Raw genomic sequence first — 18,108 nt, 5'->3', positions numbered from 1 at the left:
TGCCCAAGTAGGGTATGGACATCTGAACTCGAAGGTCCCCATATGTTTGGTGGCCGCGCCGCGTTGCTTTGGCGTTCCGACCCAGAGGCAAGACTAGGGATTTCTCCATGGTAATCTTGAACCCCGATACCTTCCCGAAACTCTCTATCTCTGACAGGAAAGCCGGTACCGATGTCAAGGGGTTCTCTAGGGCCGCTAGGATGTCATCTGCATACAGGCTTATGGTCTGTTGTTCCCCACCAAAACGGACGCCCGTTATGGACTTGTTGTCTCGGATTCGTTGGGCTAGGGGTTCGATGTACAGAGCAAAAAGCAGGGGTGAAAGAGGACACCCCTGCCTGGTTCCCCTTCGGATGTCTAAGGGTCTCGAGCGTACCCCATTAACCGAGATCTTGGCCTGCGGGGCGGCATAACAGCTAGCAACCCACGTGCGGAACCGGTCTCCGAATCCGGAGCACGCCAGGACGGCATCTAGATATCCCCAATCCACCCTGTCGAACGCCTTCTCGGCATCCACCGACAGGAGGACCACGTCGGAGTCATTGTAGTGGGCTTTATCAATGACATGAAGCAGGCGCTTGGTGTTGTCCGCACACTGTCTATTGGGGATAAATCCCGCTTTGTCCGGCTCAATGATTCCCGGTAGGCACGGGCCCAATCTGGCAGCCAGCACGCTTGTGAATAGTTTCAGATCGAGGTTAAGGAGGGAGATGGGCCTATATGCTTTGCACTGGGACGGGTCTTTGCCCGGTTTAGGTATGACTACAATGTCTGCGTCCAGCATGCCCTGAGGGATAGAACCCCTACCTTGGAAGGAGTTAAAGAGTCTGGTTAATAGCGGTGCAATTTGGGGGCAGAAAGCCTTGTAGAAGCTGGCCGAAAAGCCATCCGGGCCCGGGGCCTTCAGAGGCTTGAGACGCGCGATCGTGGAGATGACCTCCTCGGTTCTGATGGGAGCTTTGAGGAAGGCCCTGGTGGGTTCATCCAGGGGCGTTATCTCTGTGTCTCGGAAATAAATGTTGGTGGATGTCTGCTCGCTCGGAGGCTCTGCCGTATACAGCGAGGCATAAAACCTGCGGAAGGCTTCTGCTATTTGGTCCACGTCTCGGGCGACTGTCCCATCTTGGGCATGGACGGAGGATACTTTCGCCCTCAGGGTCTTAGCCTTGAGGCAACTCGCCAGTAGGCGCCCTGTCTTGTCCCCCCCTACATAGTAAGGCCCTGACCGCCTTAAGCTGTCTCCATATCCTGGCCCAGGTCCGACTGTGAGCTTGCTCGAGTTCAAGCATTTGTGCAGACAAAGAGTGCCTCTTTTCCTTCCGAGTCTTGGCTTCCGCCGCGGCCACCGAAATCAGCTCCTCCCTCGCTACCGCTAAAGCGCCCCTCATACCGCAGCTAGGGAAACCTCCGGAGTGTTATTGGTCTGCAGATATTCCGTGATGCGGTCTTGAAGCCGCTGCGTCACCCCCTCGTGTTGCAGGAGGGCGTCATTGAGGCGCCATCTACTTTTCCGTTGAGTGACTATAGGGGCTTGCATGCGCAGCAAAAGCGCATCGTGGTCCGACAGTGCCGCCGGGAGCACCTCCACATCGTCTAACAAGGAAGACGCGTCCGCGCTGCCGAAAAAATGATCAATGCGTGCGTATGTGCGGTGTACGTGGGAGTAGAAAGTGTATCCCGGGGTGACGGGGTGATGTTTGCGCCATAAGTCCACAAACCCCTCCTCCGACATCCAGTAGCTCCCCTCCTGTGTGATCGCCCCGGCAAACCCCTGTCGGTGGCCGGACCTGTCAAGGTTGGGATCCATCACCAGGTTTGTGTCTCCACCCACCAGTATCGCCTTAACATTAGGTTACAGTGCGTCTGCTAGTGCCCCTTTGAGGAATGGTTCTTGCCTGATGTTTGGAGCGTAAAGAGAGCCTACTACCATGTCCATCCCCCCTATGTGAAGTGTGTGGGCTAGGAATCTCCCCCTAATCTCAGCCACTTTGTCCCCCACTCTCCCCTTAAAATGACGTGCCACCAGTAAGGCCACCCCCGCTTTCTTCTCTAGGATCGAGGAGTAATATTGGATTGGGAATGCCCTTGAGCGCATCCTGTGCCAGTCTTTGGAGAGTAGGTGAGTTTCTTGGAGCAGACAAATTTCCGCACCTGAGTTTTCTAAAAAGGACATGACGGCCCTGCGCCTAATAGGGTTGTTAAGCCCTTTCACATTTAAGGTGAGAATCTTCAGTGTAGGACTAGCCATTCATGGTAGTCGTGTAAGTAGTGCAGCATGTTCGGCTTGCCCAGGGTCCGCCAGTTCTCCATGCCGGCCTGTATCGACTTAGTGTACCACACCGGGAGGGATCCAATACCTCCTTCCCCACCCACCCCGGACCCCAACTTCCCCAACCTTTGTCCTCCCTCTCACCCGGAATCCCCCCTTTCCCCCCTGCCCAACACCCCCTCCCCCCCTTCCCACCCTAACCCCAACTTGTGGTTCCCAACCCAAAGTCATAGTCCCAGGCCTATCCAAAGTCAATTCAGGCCTGTAGGTCAAAGAAGTGAAGAAGACAGTGGCAGTGGCAGCTCTTGTGGCCTCCCGCCCCTCTTCCCCCCTTCCCCCCACTCAGAAATAGCGTTGTAAACTTGGCTCCCTTCCGAGGCACATTTTAGGAGTTGGCGGTAGTGTCCTTAACGACCTCTTCAATGGCCGCGGCCTTATCCTTGGCAATCGTTCTTGGGTCTGGGCGGAGGCGGTGTTTAGGCATGCGGCGTCTCCTCACTTGTTGCCAGTCTCCTCCAGATGAATGGGTCCGGGCCGCTTGCGAAGACCCCGGGGTGGAACCCCCGTCCGAAGTGTCGTCGGGAAGCTCAATGCCTAGCAGGGCGCAGTTGTCTTGAAGTGAGCGGAGTTGATCCAAGGTTCCTTCCCAATTGAAGATCAGGCGGAATGGGTGACCCCAGGAGTATGGCACACCCTTGTCCCTCAGGAACGTAGTGACGACCCTGAAGTCTTTGCGTTTCTGAAGAGTAATAGCCGAGAGATCCTGTTAGAGTTCAATGGGGTGGTCTCGGAAGCGGATGGGCTGTGCTTTACGTGCGTCTCTCAGTATCCTCTCTTTTAGGGGAAAGTCTGGGAGGAACGCCAAAATGTCCGGCGGGGGGGGCGGAGCCCGGCGAGGCAATCCCACACGATGCGCTAGGTCGATACGAATGGGGAAGTCCGCAGATTCGTTGAGAACCTCTCGGAAGAGGTCTTGGAGATATTCCATGACGCTGTTCCCCTCCGCTTTCAATGGCACTCCCCGAACCCGTATATTGTTCCGCCGAGAGCGGTTTTCAAGGGCCTCCGCGTGGGCCTGGAGGCCTACCTGCTGCTCTTGGAGACGGATAACTTCCTGTTGGAGGTGCACCAAGTCTTCACAGCGTGCATGATTAGATTCTTCCACCGCCACCACTCTTTCCCCCAGACCACCCATGTCCCGGCGCAGTTCCCTCTGCTCGCTCACCAGTTCCTGCTTTAGAGTCTGGAGGTCTTCACGCAACGTGTTGAAGGGGGACTCTAGGAACGATTTCCTGATAGTGGCATCCGCAGTCTCCTTGGTTGGGGTGACAGTCTGAGTTGCCGGTGATGTGGGCGCCTGGGATTTCTCTGACTTAGAGGAAGTCTTCATTAGTAGTTCGTTAATCGGTCGGCCCCCTCTGCGGGTAGTATTCGACATTGCGGGGTGAGAAGACGAGCAGTCTGCGCCCCAGTGGAGTGAAAGTGCAATGTGAGGCAGGCTCGCAGATCCAGTCTCCTGCATGCCTTGCTGGTGGGGCTTGGAGTGCAGGTGAGTATTGCGTGCGTCCTACCCCCGCCGGAGGCTCGGCTTACGCCCCCCAAGTATCAGATGGCGATGCAGACAGGGGCCACACACCGCCCGTCAATCGGTTCACTGGGCTCTCAGCACGCACTCAGGGCGCAGTTCAGATACAGCTCTCACCTCCCCGGGCACTGCAGGCAGTTGTCATTGGGCCCATCGTGGGGCGGGCCCTGGGCCTACACCAACTCTCCTCCCGCCGGGGGCGCGGCCACTAGGCCCCCCGAGAACCCCCAGCTCCTCACCTCAGTAAGCGCTATGCCTCGGATCGCTGTCGCTGCAGGCGGGGTGCAGGTGCTATTCCAGGGGCCCCTTCGGAAGCGTGGGAGGCCCGATGTCCCCGGTCGGGGCAGATTACAGCAGCCACTCCAAGGTGCGCCCGCTGCTCCTGGTCGTCGTCGGGCCCACCGCTGCAAGAGCACAGGCTGGGCCGGGGCCCGAGTGAGGTGCCGTTGTATGGGCCTAAGGCAGGGCGTCGTGTGGTGCGAGGGGGTTGCACCCGGGATCCTGGACACAACCCCGTCGGGTCAGGCGGGCCTCCGGCGTGTGCGCGCCCAATGTCTATTCTGCCGTGTGGGCCCGAGCCGGGGCCTGGTGTGCAGTGTCCTCCGGCCGCAGTCTGCCTCGGGCGCCGGCCGCGTATCTTCCCGCTATGCAGCGGAGACCCAGAAGCCACAGGCGTTGTGCGCCGAAGTCCTGTCCGGTCCGCTGGTGATAACCCGGCCGGTGCAGCACTGGGTTCGCGCCCTCCCCCGCCAGCAGGTCCGGGGTCCGCACAGGCCCACGCCGGGTGCTAAATTTGGGGATCTCCCGGGCCGCAGAGCGGCACAGCCGCGAGGCGCCCCGACACCGCCAGCGACTGAAGTGCAGTTCTCCTGTGCCCCGGGGGGCACCTCTATCGGGGAGCGGCTTCCGACTCACCAGTGCTGCCCCGCAGCAGCGCCGGGCGACCCCAGGGCCGCGGCAAGTCCGATCAGCGCGGGGCCCGGTCTCCGGCACTCTCCCGCCTCGATCTGCGGGGGCGGCAAAGACGTGCAGCAGTAGCCTCGCGGGCTCACCCTCCGGGACTCCGGGTCCACCCCGCAGTGTGCAGCGTGGGTTGCAGCGCATGGGGGGGCCAAATTCGCTGTGTATCAGGGGCTTTTGTGGGGGTCACAAGGGATTAGGGCAAGGAGCTCCGCTGCTACACGTCCGTCCTGGCCGCCATCTTAGCCACGCCCCCCTGTCACATCGCGGTCTCCTTTTTTAAAGATCAGGACCATAACAGACTTGGTCCAAGATTCCAGGAGCCCCTTTTTTGCGGCTGCCGTACACACCCTGGTCAATATGGGGGCCCAGAGGTCCGTATTGTATTTAAAGATGTCCACCGGGACTCCATCGGGCCCCGGAGCTTTTCCATTTTTACTTAATTTTAGGGCCGTGAGGACTTCGGAAATGTCGAATTCTATTGAAATGGGGTAGACGACAGCTGGGTGAGTTATTTCTTCACTACCAAAAAGCGTTTGTTTCTTAAAAATTTTTGAAAAGTGAGAAACCCATGCTCCTTCTTCTATGGCCACTTCTATTTTTGGGAGGTTATCATCAGCTAAGAAGGGGGATTTTACTACTCGCCAGAATGCCTCGCTGTTTTTGTGTATGGCACTTTTATGTAGTTCGTCCCACAAGGCCTATTTTAATTCGGCCTTTCTCTGGTTTCGGGCAGACAGATATTCTTTTCTGAGTCTGGCAATTAGCTGTGGATCTCTATTTTCGTTATTCAGGGCCATTTTAAGCTTGGAATGTGCCGAGGTGCAGCTATGATTAAACTAACCTCTCTTATTTGAAGTTTTTGCCTTTGATTTTTTTGTTAGGAGGCCCTTGATGACGGTTAGAATTTTAGAGAAGTTGCTTAGGACTTCTTCCTCTGTCGTGATTAGATCAAGGCATTTTATGATGTGAGGGTAGGCTGCTTTAATCACCTCTTCGGTGATTTGCCCGGGGTTTATTTTCCCCCATTTTTAAAGTATACCCATTTACCTGAGCCAGATGTAGATTGTTCTGGTTCAGAGCTTTAGCTATCATTGACGCAAGGGATTGTTGATGTAGTAAGTTGAGTTCTATCCTGATAGCGGAGTGATCGCTTAGTGTATTTAATAGAACCTCAACGTGCTTAGTCCTATTTGACAGCCCAACTGATATGAGGATGTAATCCACAGTAGACTGGTAACCCCTCCCTACATATGTTGGTTCTAGCTTTCTTGTTTTTGAGTTTAGGTTGTTGGCTATTATGAGGCCCAAGTCTGACAGAAGGTCGTTCATGGCTGTGCCCGATTTAGTATGACAAAAGTGAGTAAGGGGGATATCCAGCTCATTAACCATTCCACCACAGTTTTTACTAAAGTAAGGACAGGGATGCAAATTGAAATACCCTCCCCATAAAAAAAGACAACACCTGTCCCTCCTTTCGTCTGTCTAAAATTAGAGAGTTTTTCATTTAGGTTTAGTATTACTCTCAGAAATTCTCCTTCCTCCAAGTTGTTATAGAAATTAATGAGTAGGACAGTCTCATTTTTGGGTAGGGAAAGGGAAAGAAGCTGGAAATTTGCATCCAGTTCAAGAGTGGTTATTTTTATTTGTTGAATGGTATTCGCTATATAGATAGTTAATCCCCCCCTTTGCTCTGCCCATGCTCCCAGCCAAGGCTGGAGAAAAGAACGTCCTAAAACCCAGAAGGTGTAGTTCCGTTGGTGACCATGTCTCCTGGAGACATACAATTTGGTGTCTGTCTAGGAAACTTATGGCGGAGCCGTCCTCAATCTTGGGACGGAGACCGGCAATGTTCCAAGACACGACACTCAAAGTTTGGGGGTCCCTACTTGGAGTTTGAGTTATTTGTGGTCCAGTATTACCCTCTGATTCCCTTTTTTTGGAGCTAGGGTGGTTTTCAGCCTGTGATGGTCAATCACCTAACTCAAGGCCACTATATCTATTTGTCATTGGGATGCCTCTCCAGCCCTCCCAAGATAGTGGTTCTCTGTAGGGATCCCTATGATATGGTCCTCCCCAGTCGTCCCTTTCTCTACCCCGATGTCGAGGGCCTACTGTATGCCTGGGTCCATCGTAATGATAACCATTACGATGTCTCGGGGGGTAGAAGAAGGAAAAGCGCTTTGTTCCTATGGCGCCAGTTGAGGTCGGGTGGTCCCATGAACAAATGTGGTCAACCAGTCTAAGGCCATCAAAGGTGATAAGGACACAATCACCCTGTATTGTTTTTTTGCCATGCCCTACCCAAGGGGCTCTTCTTACCATTAGGATCTTGGTTGAGCAATAGGGAGGAGGTGGGCGATTTGCACTTAGCCAATGTTGGACCTTATTCTTTAGCGACCAGGTTGCTTCATTAGTTTGATCTCCCAATTCTGGTACGCCGGTCATTACGACTATGAAAGGACTGGCCTCCGGTGGGAGATTGACAGAAAATCTTCCATCAGGGGGTCTTCTATCCCACCCTCTGTTCGACTGTGTAGCTGGTGTTTTTGGGCCCATGTTATTGTGTTCCGAATTAGTGTTAGTGATGTTAATCGGGGTGTTACTTAGAGTATTTTCTAATGTCTTTTTTTTGGTCACTATGGGTTGGGCTGGTTTGGCTACTGGTGGGATGGGTTGTTTATTTTGAACAGTGGAGGTTGCGGGTGGCTGCTTGCCTCCCCCTGTCTTTTGTACCTCCTGATTTGTCTTAGTTTTTACAGAAGTTGTCAAATCAGCTAATGCTTTTTCTATTTGTCCCAGTCTCATTTCTAGTGGTGTGAATAGTTGCTCAAATAGATCTCCAATTTTAATTAGTAATTGGGCATTGGAATCCGAGTTGTCGTCTGCCTCCTTACCTGATGGGAGATCAGTTATGATTTCCCCAGTAATGGGAGCCGGGGTGTCATGTAGTGTTTGATGAACAATCACGTTACGGATTTTCTGGTCTCCTCTCGGTGGGGTAAGGGTTCGGGACTCTCCTGTCTTGTTAGGAACCTTATGTGATTTCTTAGATTTTTGGTTGTTTGGGGCTGTAGGTTTTTTCTTTCTTATTGCACCCTCCCTCCTCCCTCTTGACTGTCTTATTTCCTCTGGGGTAGTTTGAATCACTAGATCTGGGGACTTTTCTAAGTCTAAGGATAGTTGTGAGTCAGAAAGCTGTGAGACCGATAGATCAACCGTGGTTGGTAGGCTATGCCTTTGGCCACAGGCTTCACTCGGTCCATGGTCCCTAAGTTGATCCGGCGTTCTTGCATCCGCCAGATGTCCCAAAGAGGACCTTTTTGCATTTGCTAAATCTTGGGACACTCTACGTTCTATCAGGGAGATACTCTGATCTATGAAAGTGTTCGCTCTAGTGATAAAGTTATCAATAGGACCTGCAATTTGCCCATCCTTAGCGGCAGTTTTGCTTCTACTTCCTCGTGTAGACATGATGGACATTAAAGTACTGCCTCACTTACAACAAAGAGGGTGGACGTGTGGATATACAGGCAGAACCCCAGGGTTGGTATAGGACAGTAGGGGGAGAATATCTACAATTTTTGAGGTAAAGCTAAATGGTCGTGCTTTTTAGGGGGTGGCCCAGCCCAGTCTATAACGGTCTCTAACGGGCACAAACGGGCCCGCCCTTGGCCCGGGCTTCACCCGCGCGCGTCCCGCGTGCGCGTCCCGCGTGCGCGTGAAGGCCTTGGTTTAAATAGCCAATGGATGGGTTCGGGAAGAGGCCCCAGCTGCGGCCGATGATGTTGTTGCAAGGCCCGCTGGACCTCGCAGTCCCGAGTCCCTGGTCTCCTCCTCCTACGATAGCAGCGCACTCCGGTGCAGGGACAAGCTCTCCAGGTACAGTTAAAGTCTACGAGCGGCTCCCGCGAAGCGGGGGCCGCGAGGCGTGATAAAGGGTCAGTGGGCAGGCTCGGGAAGAGGCCCCAGCTGCGGCCCATGATGTTGTTGCAAGGCCTGCTGGACCTTGCAGTCCCGAGTCCCTGGTCTCCTCCTCCTACGATAGCAGTGCACCCCGGTGCAGGGACAAGCTCTCCAGGTACAGTTACAGCATACGAGCGGCCTACGAGTTGTATATAATTCCTCAATAGACTAGTCAGTCAGAATTATTATGGATCTCACCTTATGCTTAGAGTAGAACCAGCGTCTCCAAAGAATGAGTGGATAGCGTCACCGCTACACAGAAACCACGATGTGATAGCGGAGCAACTGTAACAATAATGACAAGAAATGTTGTGGATCACACTGCTATTTATGTGCGCAACACGTAGGTGAATCCTGAAACTCGAAAGACAACCGTCTCTGGCTTTTAGTGTCTATCGCTACGCACCATGCGAATAACCTTGAAAATGGTTCTATGTTGTTTCGAATTCGCGATAAGCGTGTAGTTCAAGTGGTCATCAAAGTGGTGTGGAAGGTTAAACTTAAATACAAGGGCATCACGGCGCCCTGACACGAGAGCTGAAACCTTAATGTAATGTAATGTAATTTGACTTATATAGCGCACAAATCACCCGAAGGTCTCAGGGCGCTTGCTTAGGGAACCCGTCCTGGTATTCCCTTGTGAGATACCCCCGGCAGGGTATCCACAAGGTGAAAGCCAGGCATCCCGCCGCGAGGGGCCGTAGTGGAGATTAAGCAAGCTATTGTAAAATGTCCAAGGTTACTGAAGCGCTCTTCTAAAAGAACTTGCAAGCGACCAGCGTGTTGCTCACCTATTCTCAGCCGGAGAACACTTTCAACAAGAGCCTGTATCCTCTGTATCTCTCAATACACGCCTCTCGGCTGCTGTGGCAATAACCTGATCTGCGCGTCTATTTCAAATCGCTTCCTGGTAGTTGGAAGCGATCACGTGATACCTCGTCAGCATTGCCGTGAACAGGAAAAACGGACCACAAGTTGTTTGACAGTTCTTTAAAGAAACAAATAAATCAATAATAGAGATGCTGTTGATTTTAAAGCGCACCGTCATCAAACTATTAGTTCTCACCAAACCGTTATAAAACAAAGGATTACCACTGTTGGCCTCTGAATACCAAGATGGTGGTTATGAAATAATGAAAATGTCATACGAGGAGATTACAATTAAGGATTGCTGAATCCCAAGATGATGGTTGCGAATGAAAATGTCCTACTAGGAGAATAATAGCATAGATATGTTGAAATTGTGTTGCAAACAGTAAAATAAGTGGTTATGCGCAGTGAATAGTGCAATACATGCAAATTAGGACAAACTCATTGTGGTGGTGTGCGCACACATCGCAAATGCAACGAGCTCCAATTACAACACAAACGGCTAAAAGTTATGCATATGCACACAATCAATGTATCATATGAAATAGATTACATACATACATGGGTTGACGCAATATTATGAGCAAACAGAACACTGGATACTCAGTATAAGCAACACTTCCAAGTGATACGTGCATAACTAAACCAACCACAACACAAAAATGATTACCCAAAATCATGGCTAGTAATATCAGTTTAGTGGTACGTTGTTGTATGTGTGTTCCTGTGTGTGCAGTGTTACCTTGGTGTTATGACTATATGTGTATCACATGTAGTGTCCCTCCGTGTGTGTAACTATAGCAATATCAAGCTGATCCAAATTATTTCACGTGAGTGAGTTAAAGAAAACATGCCATCTCGAGTTTATCATTGAGTCCATGTGGCATCATTGTATGCAACTTCTTTATCTAGAAGGCTTCTCTTTGTAGGAGTATCATTGAATTGTCCAAGCCTTGAGTCTTCTGTACCTGTTTAATCATTTGAAATTTCATTTGTGCGATGTTATGTTGGTGTTCTTCCCAGTGTACCGCCAGGCTGGAAGTGGTGCTTTTGGTTCTAATTTTACTTTTGTGCTCAGTTAGCCGTGTTTTCATTTTCCTCTCTGTTTTTCCAATATATAATAGTCCGCAAGGACATTTGATATCGTAAACCACGTTTTCAGAATTGCAAACTGTACTGCTGTTCAGTTTAATTTTCACCCCAGGTCTTGGATGTAGAAAAATTTCTCCAGAAATGACATTATTACAAAGTGTACAATTCCAACATTTTCTTGAACCACTTTTGGCAGTTGTATATTTTGTTGTGGATATATTTGTCTTCTTTCTAGACAGCAATTCTTTCAAGTTCCGGGCTCTTGTGTAAGCAAATAAAGGTTTCTTGCTAAACAGATTGTTGAATTTAGTTTCTGACTCAAGTAGTTCCCAGCGTTTTAACCTCTGAAGACACAGTGGAGAATTTAGACACAAAAACTACTTTATTGGTGTTTTTTTATTGTTCCCTGGGTGTAGACAGGGCTGTCCTAAGTTGTTGGTTGAGTAGTTCTTCCGGATATCCTCTACTTATGTAATTGGTCTTCTGTTGAAGCAAAGTTTTTTTACATACCTTGTTGTCAGACAATATGCGTCGGGTTCTTAAGAACTGAGAAACCGGTAGTTTCTTAATGAGGGATGGCGGATGAAAACTACTGAAGAGTAGAGTGTTGTTTTTGTTTGTAGGTTTTTTAAACACACGCGTGTTGATGTGTCCTGATTCTAATTCAATCCATATATCCAAAAAAGATAGTGCTTTTTTTAATAGTGTGCGTGAATTGAATCCTTGGGTCCATCAGTTTTAGTGTACGTATGTTGTTCATCAATGCTGACTCTGATTTGTTCCAAATAAGGAAAATGTCATCTATGTATCTTCAAAAGAACACTAAACCATTCTGCCAAGTTGTGTCTGTCAGGATGTAATCATGTTCGATTTTCGCCATATACGTGTTTGCGTAGGCAGGTGCTCCTGGAAATCCCATTGAAGTTCCATTTAGCTGAATATAAAACTTCTCATTCCATGGTAAATAACTGTTTTGTAAGCAAAATTCAAGAAGTTGCAGTATGAAACTTTTTGGTGCTTCAGGATTTTCTTGCTTGAGTAGTGCCCATTCCACCGCTTCCAGCCCACATGAGTGGGGTATAGAGGTGTACAGTGCAACTACGTCAATAGTGCAAAGTATCCAGTCTTCTGTTACCTCCTCAATTATAGAACTGAGGCTCCACAACAAATCCGTGGTGTCTTTGACGTACGTTTGCCAATTATGAAGGAATGGTTGGATGAGAGCATCAGTGTATCGACCAGGGTTTTCGAACAAGGATTCGCACCCTGACACCATGGGTCTAAACAGGGGATCCACCAGATTTTTGTGTATTTTAGGTAATAGGTAGATTTTTGGTCTCTGTGGGAATTGGTTGTTCAAATATTTTTTGGTTGATGTGTCTATCCAATATAGTTCTTCTGCTTTATCTAGAATTCTTTTTAGGGTGTCTGATATTTCATTAGTGGGATCTTGATCTAAACTCCTGTTTAGTTGTTCATTGTTGACATGTTCCATAACTTTCCTTTCGTAATACTCTGAATCCATCATCACCAGGTCACCTCCCTTATCCGCATTCTGAAAGACTACATGGTGGTTGTTGGCCAGTCCTGACAAAGTACTATATTCAGCTTGACTCAGGTTCTTGTGTTTTCTGGTGTACTGAATTTTTTGGAGATCTTTCTTGACCAGTAGTTCAAATGTGTCAAGATTTTTATTTGACACTGGGGCCATAAATGTACTTTTTGACCTAAATGTGGATGTCGCTCTTTCCCTCGTAGATTCCACGGGACACATGTTCGTGAAGTAATTTCTTAATCTCAGTGTCCTCATAAATTTGTAAAATGCCACTTCCGTTTTAATTCTGTGGTGTTATAAGTAGTGACGAATGATGTTCCTTTGTTCAAAACTCCTACCTGGTATTTAGTGAGGTAGAGGTATTCATTACAAGACCTTGGTTTGACTCCTGATGCCTTTCTTGCTTTCTTCTTTTTCTTTTTCCTCTCCTTGTTTTGATTGGACATTGACTTGTTTGTCCTGAGTTTGTTCTGGAGGACGACTCAGGTCCTTGCCCTCTTCTAAAAAAAGATACACTGAACGAAGTAGCTGTAGTACTTTCCTCTGTTTGCTTTTTTGATGTTCCTTTCTCTGCTTGTGTACTTTTAAGTGGTGCTCTTAATGTGTCACAATCAGAAGCTTCGCTTTCTTCAGAAGATGTTTGTGTGTTCCTTCTAGTGAATCTTTTTTGTGCAAATATAATTTCGCCCATGTATAAGCTTCGTTGAGCTTGTAATCAATTGAGTCCCTTTGAAATTTCCCCAATTTTGTCTCTTGTAGTTCTTTTCTATATTTGTCAAGTTTTGAGTTGAGATCCTCCAAACATTTCTCCCACGGTTCATCTTCCATTCTTGTGGATAAATCAGTTTTAATGGTATACATTTTTTCTTCCAAATCATGGATGGTTTTAGACAACTCCTCTATTAGTAAAAGTATCAAGTCCAAAGAGCATTTATTTAGAATGGAGTACCACTTCTGCATGAATTGTTGGTTACTTTGTAGTCTAAACAACATAGGTCTGATTGCTAGTCTTAAACCACGGGGATCCTCTTCACGCGATGATATTGGATGAGCGTTGATGCATGTAAGCTTTGGTTTAGCTCCCTTCTGGTGAGGTATTCGAGTTGACGCAGTTGTTGAGTAATTGAGCCGCTTTGTGCATCAAATGATTTTGTTTCCCTGATGAGATTGTATATTTCATGGGCTTCATCTGCTGTGTAGGCTTTAGTAGAAGCAAGATTTTCAGTGATATTTGCTATGGATTCAAACGACATGATTCACGAGGTGCAGCTATTCACGAGGGCAGGAAAGGTACAATAGATAGTGTTGGTGGATAGCGCACTCTTCTTGTGCAAAAACTAAACTTCAGATTAATCGGTAAGTGTGCTATGTTAGAAACTATGCCTGCGAAGCATACTTGTGAACCCTAGAAAGTGGCCTAGTCCCTCTGTGGTGACTAGAACTCTAAAATGCACTACTAATTAGTGTGTAATACTCAGTTTGAAACAGAAATTTTAATGAAACAATATTCTGTTGTGATTTCCACAATGTTACATGAATACATCATATATTATGTATATGAATGCTTAATGGATATTATATGCATTTCAAAGAATTTCAGTTATACAAATTTTGTTTAAACAAATACAAATTCACAAATCAATGCATTTCGGGACACGCAAACAGCACTATAAATCCAAAGATTGATAAATATCTTCTTTATCAACATGTAAATTAGGCAAGGAGTTGTGGGAGCGGAGTAGACCTTTAATAAGCATAATTCAACCAATCAAAGACTCTAGTAGTCTTTTGAACTTCACTACTCAAATTAGGGACTGCCATAAAATAAAATAAGTTAGGAGTGTGTGTCTTTTGAGGAAAGATTAGGAAGGGGGCGCTAGTAAAAGCAGGGCTGACAGAATCAAATAGAGATGAAGAGCAACAGGAGGCAGCGGCTTTCAAGGATCCCACATGTGTATAGAGAAAAGCTTGCATCATCTAGATTCCGTATTGGGCGTCGGTGCAACGGATACAATATTGCAACGTACCCACGTAGGCCGGCTGTTACAAAGTAACAAGTTTCCCGCGTACGTAAAATACCAGACATGGAAGCAGGAAACGTCAGTTAGGGAACAGGGAGGTCCGGGCAACAGGGAGGTCTGGGCTAAACAACCGGCATTCAGGAGAAACAGAGGCCAGGGAGACAGCTCTGCCCGGCAACAGAAATCGAAGCCGGGAAGCGTTAAAAAAAGGGGTTTGCAAATCTAGGGCGGCCCACATTCCTACTTTGCCTGTATGGCTCGCTGAGTGTTTTGCGGTGATGTTATCTGTGCCTCTTAGGAAGGTTACCCAGTTAAACCACCTCTTAAAGGTTGCTTGCCTCTCCACAGGAAGCACAACCCCCCCTCCCCCCTATTTTCTTTTTTTCTTTTCTTTTCCTTCTCTCCCTCTCTCTTGAGGGCCAACTACCCAGCCAAGCGATCAACAATCAATGCCACTACTGGACTGTATTGTAATATACTTAAAAATATTTCTTTTTTTCAATTAAAATACTTTGAAATAAAAAAAAGGGGCGTGGACACATTCAAGAACAGGAAGCCAAGAGAAGGCTGTCATCAATGATGCAGAGTATAAACCGTAAGGGAGTGTTTGCAAATGCCGCCTCTCATTTCCAGGAGTAAAGTAAGGGAGTCTCTATAAAGAGAGATACTTTTTATACTCGACATGCACTGAGGACTTATACTATGTTCCACAGTACGGAAAATGTGGTCTGATTCCTGATACATTTAATAGGAAACAGCACATGGATGAATTGTTCCGAATAATAGCATAGTAGGGACAAACAAGAACATCTGTGTTCTGAAGAAAATATGGAAATACCGGGTAGGTTGAGATACACACCAAATTGCATAAGTAATTTAGAATTGCATTCCAGCGCACATCAAGCATGGCCTATTGTGTCTGAAATTTAGAAGAAATAATGAAAACAAATTTTGAAAGAGCATCTTGTGTAGCATTGTTAATCACACAACATCTCAGGGTCTGAGACTCAGCCAAAGAGACATGTTCATTCATTGCCAGATCACAGGTTCCCCCTAACCACGATCTGAAAAAAAATCGTCCTATGATCTATTACACGTAACGTTGCTCCTAGTCTCAGTTTGCTTCTTCTAGATATTAATATTTAAATCTGTCTTGCTTAATCAGAGATAAACTTGGCTAATAAAGGGTTAAACAGTTTAAAATGAACGGATTCTAAATTATATCAATATGTTACGCCGGCGCGTCTCAACGATATTTGCACTAAATGTATGCGGTGCAGTTGTAACATTGACAAAAAAAGTGTATCACGTTAACGTAGGTGTACTGTGCTAAAGACACAAAACAATACATAGCTGTAAAGTGTTGGGGAACCATACGGTGTTTGTGGGGAGCAAGGGGTGTCGGTTAACCTCCTTCCTCACTATGCCACCCTTTCCTCCAATCACCAGGTGCTGGGCAGACAGGCTTTCCGCTGGATTCCTACATCAAATGGTGTGGATGCCCCTGGGTGGCTGCGTCTTAAAGCTCCCTCCAAGTTTCAGGGCTCTCACCTTGCTGTCGAATATGGGGATGGCTGCCCCATTCATCCTCCAACCTGGCACCTGCTGTCAACGCTGACCATCTGTTGAATGCGGAAGAGAGGGGAGAGGTAGTAAAGTCTGCCTAGAAAACTTTCCCTACTCAGCAAACAGACGTGTGCACAGTGTGATTGGGAGAATGCTGGGCTTCCGAGTGTTTGGGTTCCCAACGGCATATACACATGTTTGTGAAATAACTAGCCAAATCCTTGTCAGCGTGATGGACATCTTTTGTGGGTTAATCAAAAAAGTTAACCGTATATGAGATATTTATAAATCTCCAGGTTGCTCTTGTATTTTGAAAGTCTGAAAGCAATACACTAAACATAAGGAAATTTACTCTAACATATACCACCAAAAACTAAACAAAACTTGAAGTCCTTTGGAGATATAAGTAATTTATTTTTACTGTGCAAGTCTCTCCATAATAAGTTTCCTTGTTCCTTTTAAAAACTACAACATTTTGTCCCTTCTCAGTTCCCACAAAGATACAGGTTGACATCCTTCGATGCTCATGACGAGCTCAGCTCGTCATGAGGCACGGTGCTCGTGTGCTCATGACGAGCTGAGCTCGTCATGACCACACCCAGTTCTATTATGGCCCAGCACCGGAGAAGAATATCTGCAGCATCGATGAGGTTACGATGAACAATGATATTTATGCAGTTCCTTCATTAATGTCAATGTTATGATGTCTTATATCTCGTCCCTTAAACTACACTGACAAGCAAAAACTGAGACGAGTCCTAATTTGTCAGCCTGAGTTGATACAGAATTAGGAAGCTTTCATTTGAATTGCCGTTGGTTTGCACCCTAATGAAGTTTTTACGTGCATGCACAAGAATGCCCCATGGCCATCTTTAATTGGTATACTTTGTAGTTTGAACCCCCATGAATACGTGGTTAATAAAAGTTAATTGGCTGAAGCTGTTCGAAGTAAAGGATTATTTGGAAAACTCCATTAGAATAGTGTGAAATTAGTTGTCATCGGACAATTTACGTAACGGACTGGCCAAAATCAGGGCCTGGAAGCCACCCTGGTACAAATGACTTTCCTCATTAGGGATTCTTCAGTGATAGACTCATCATGGCATAAGAGCACTTTTATCTGTGACGTATACAATGCTGTTGTGGGAAGTCTTTTTATTTCTATTCCAATAATCATTGTCGATAAAACTGACGGCTACCGCAAAAGTAGCCTGTCATAGTGAGATACCAATAGCTTGTCTTCAGATTAGTGTCTCTTACCTAACACGGCAGCCAGTTGTTCCAAGTAGGGTTGCATGCTCTAGTGTTTTGAGACACGTATCAGCCGATTCGCCCGTTGCTGGGGCCGGTTGGTATAATAGGACTGGTGCCATTAGAATGGGAAAAAAAGGTAACTTGAAATGCCTCAGTGCCCTCTGTTAGGTACTATTGGAGAGACCACTGCAATGTAATTGTTATTTATTTTCAGACTTGAAGCGAGTGAAAACACAATGCTCGTGTGAAGTGCTCTTTAACAAAGGCTAAAAGAGCTCGGTGAGTGTGAAACACAGGAAGTGGCATGATGCGGGCATGCCATGGACAAATGGGGAGAAAGAATGGGAGAGTGACAATGGAGCCAGCAAATGAAAAGCCGATGGGCGGGCTGAAGCCCTCAAAGTATATACCACATGCGGGCTGAAGCCCTCAAAGTATATACCACATGTCTCTTCGTAACATAAACATTGAATGCAATGTCTAGTACAAAGACTTAAAAAGTAGTCCACTTCATTGCCCGTTCTGGTAGTTCAATCCCTGCTTTTAATTCTGCTTTAATTTTATTACTTTTTCTAATGAGTCATTTTTTATCTATTTAATTTCTAGACAGCTGCATTTTTGATTTTGAATGGTTTTACACGTTTATTGCCTGTTGAATTTCTTGGCAAAACACATTGCAGGCGTGCAAAGGCCAGACCCGGCTTTGCCAATGATTCTTGAATTCTGTTACTCGTCTTTCTGCATCCGCTCCGACTCGAAGGCAGTTTTGCTTTTAACACTCTTACTTTTATAGAGTGTCTTATACCTGTTTTTATTTATTGCTCCTATTTACATTTGTTCATTTTACCAGCATTTTCCACATGTATTTTTGGTCAACGAAAAATCAAAATCAGATACAACTATTCTTCACGAATTTTTATGGGACATGTGCACTTGTTCTTGGATGCTTGTGATGTATTTGCACTATACA

At 47.0% G+C, this 18,108-nt stretch overlaps 1 protein-coding gene across 2 annotated transcripts in view; it reads left to right on the top strand.

The window, feature by feature from the left end:
- RCAN2 (regulator of calcineurin 2) overlaps nt 1-18,108 on the top strand; it is a 546,515-nt gene that overhangs the window by 42,215 nt on the left and 486,192 nt on the right. The window lies entirely within an intron of this gene.

Source organism: Lissotriton vulgaris, chromosome 6 (assembly GCF_964263255.1).
Source record: "Lissotriton vulgaris chromosome 6, aLisVul1.2, whole genome shotgun sequence".
Taxonomy (NCBI): domain Eukaryota; kingdom Metazoa; phylum Chordata; class Amphibia; order Caudata; family Salamandridae; genus Lissotriton; species Lissotriton vulgaris.
The sequence above is the reverse complement of the archived record's forward strand: the minus strand, read 5'-3'. Positions and strand labels throughout refer to the sequence as shown.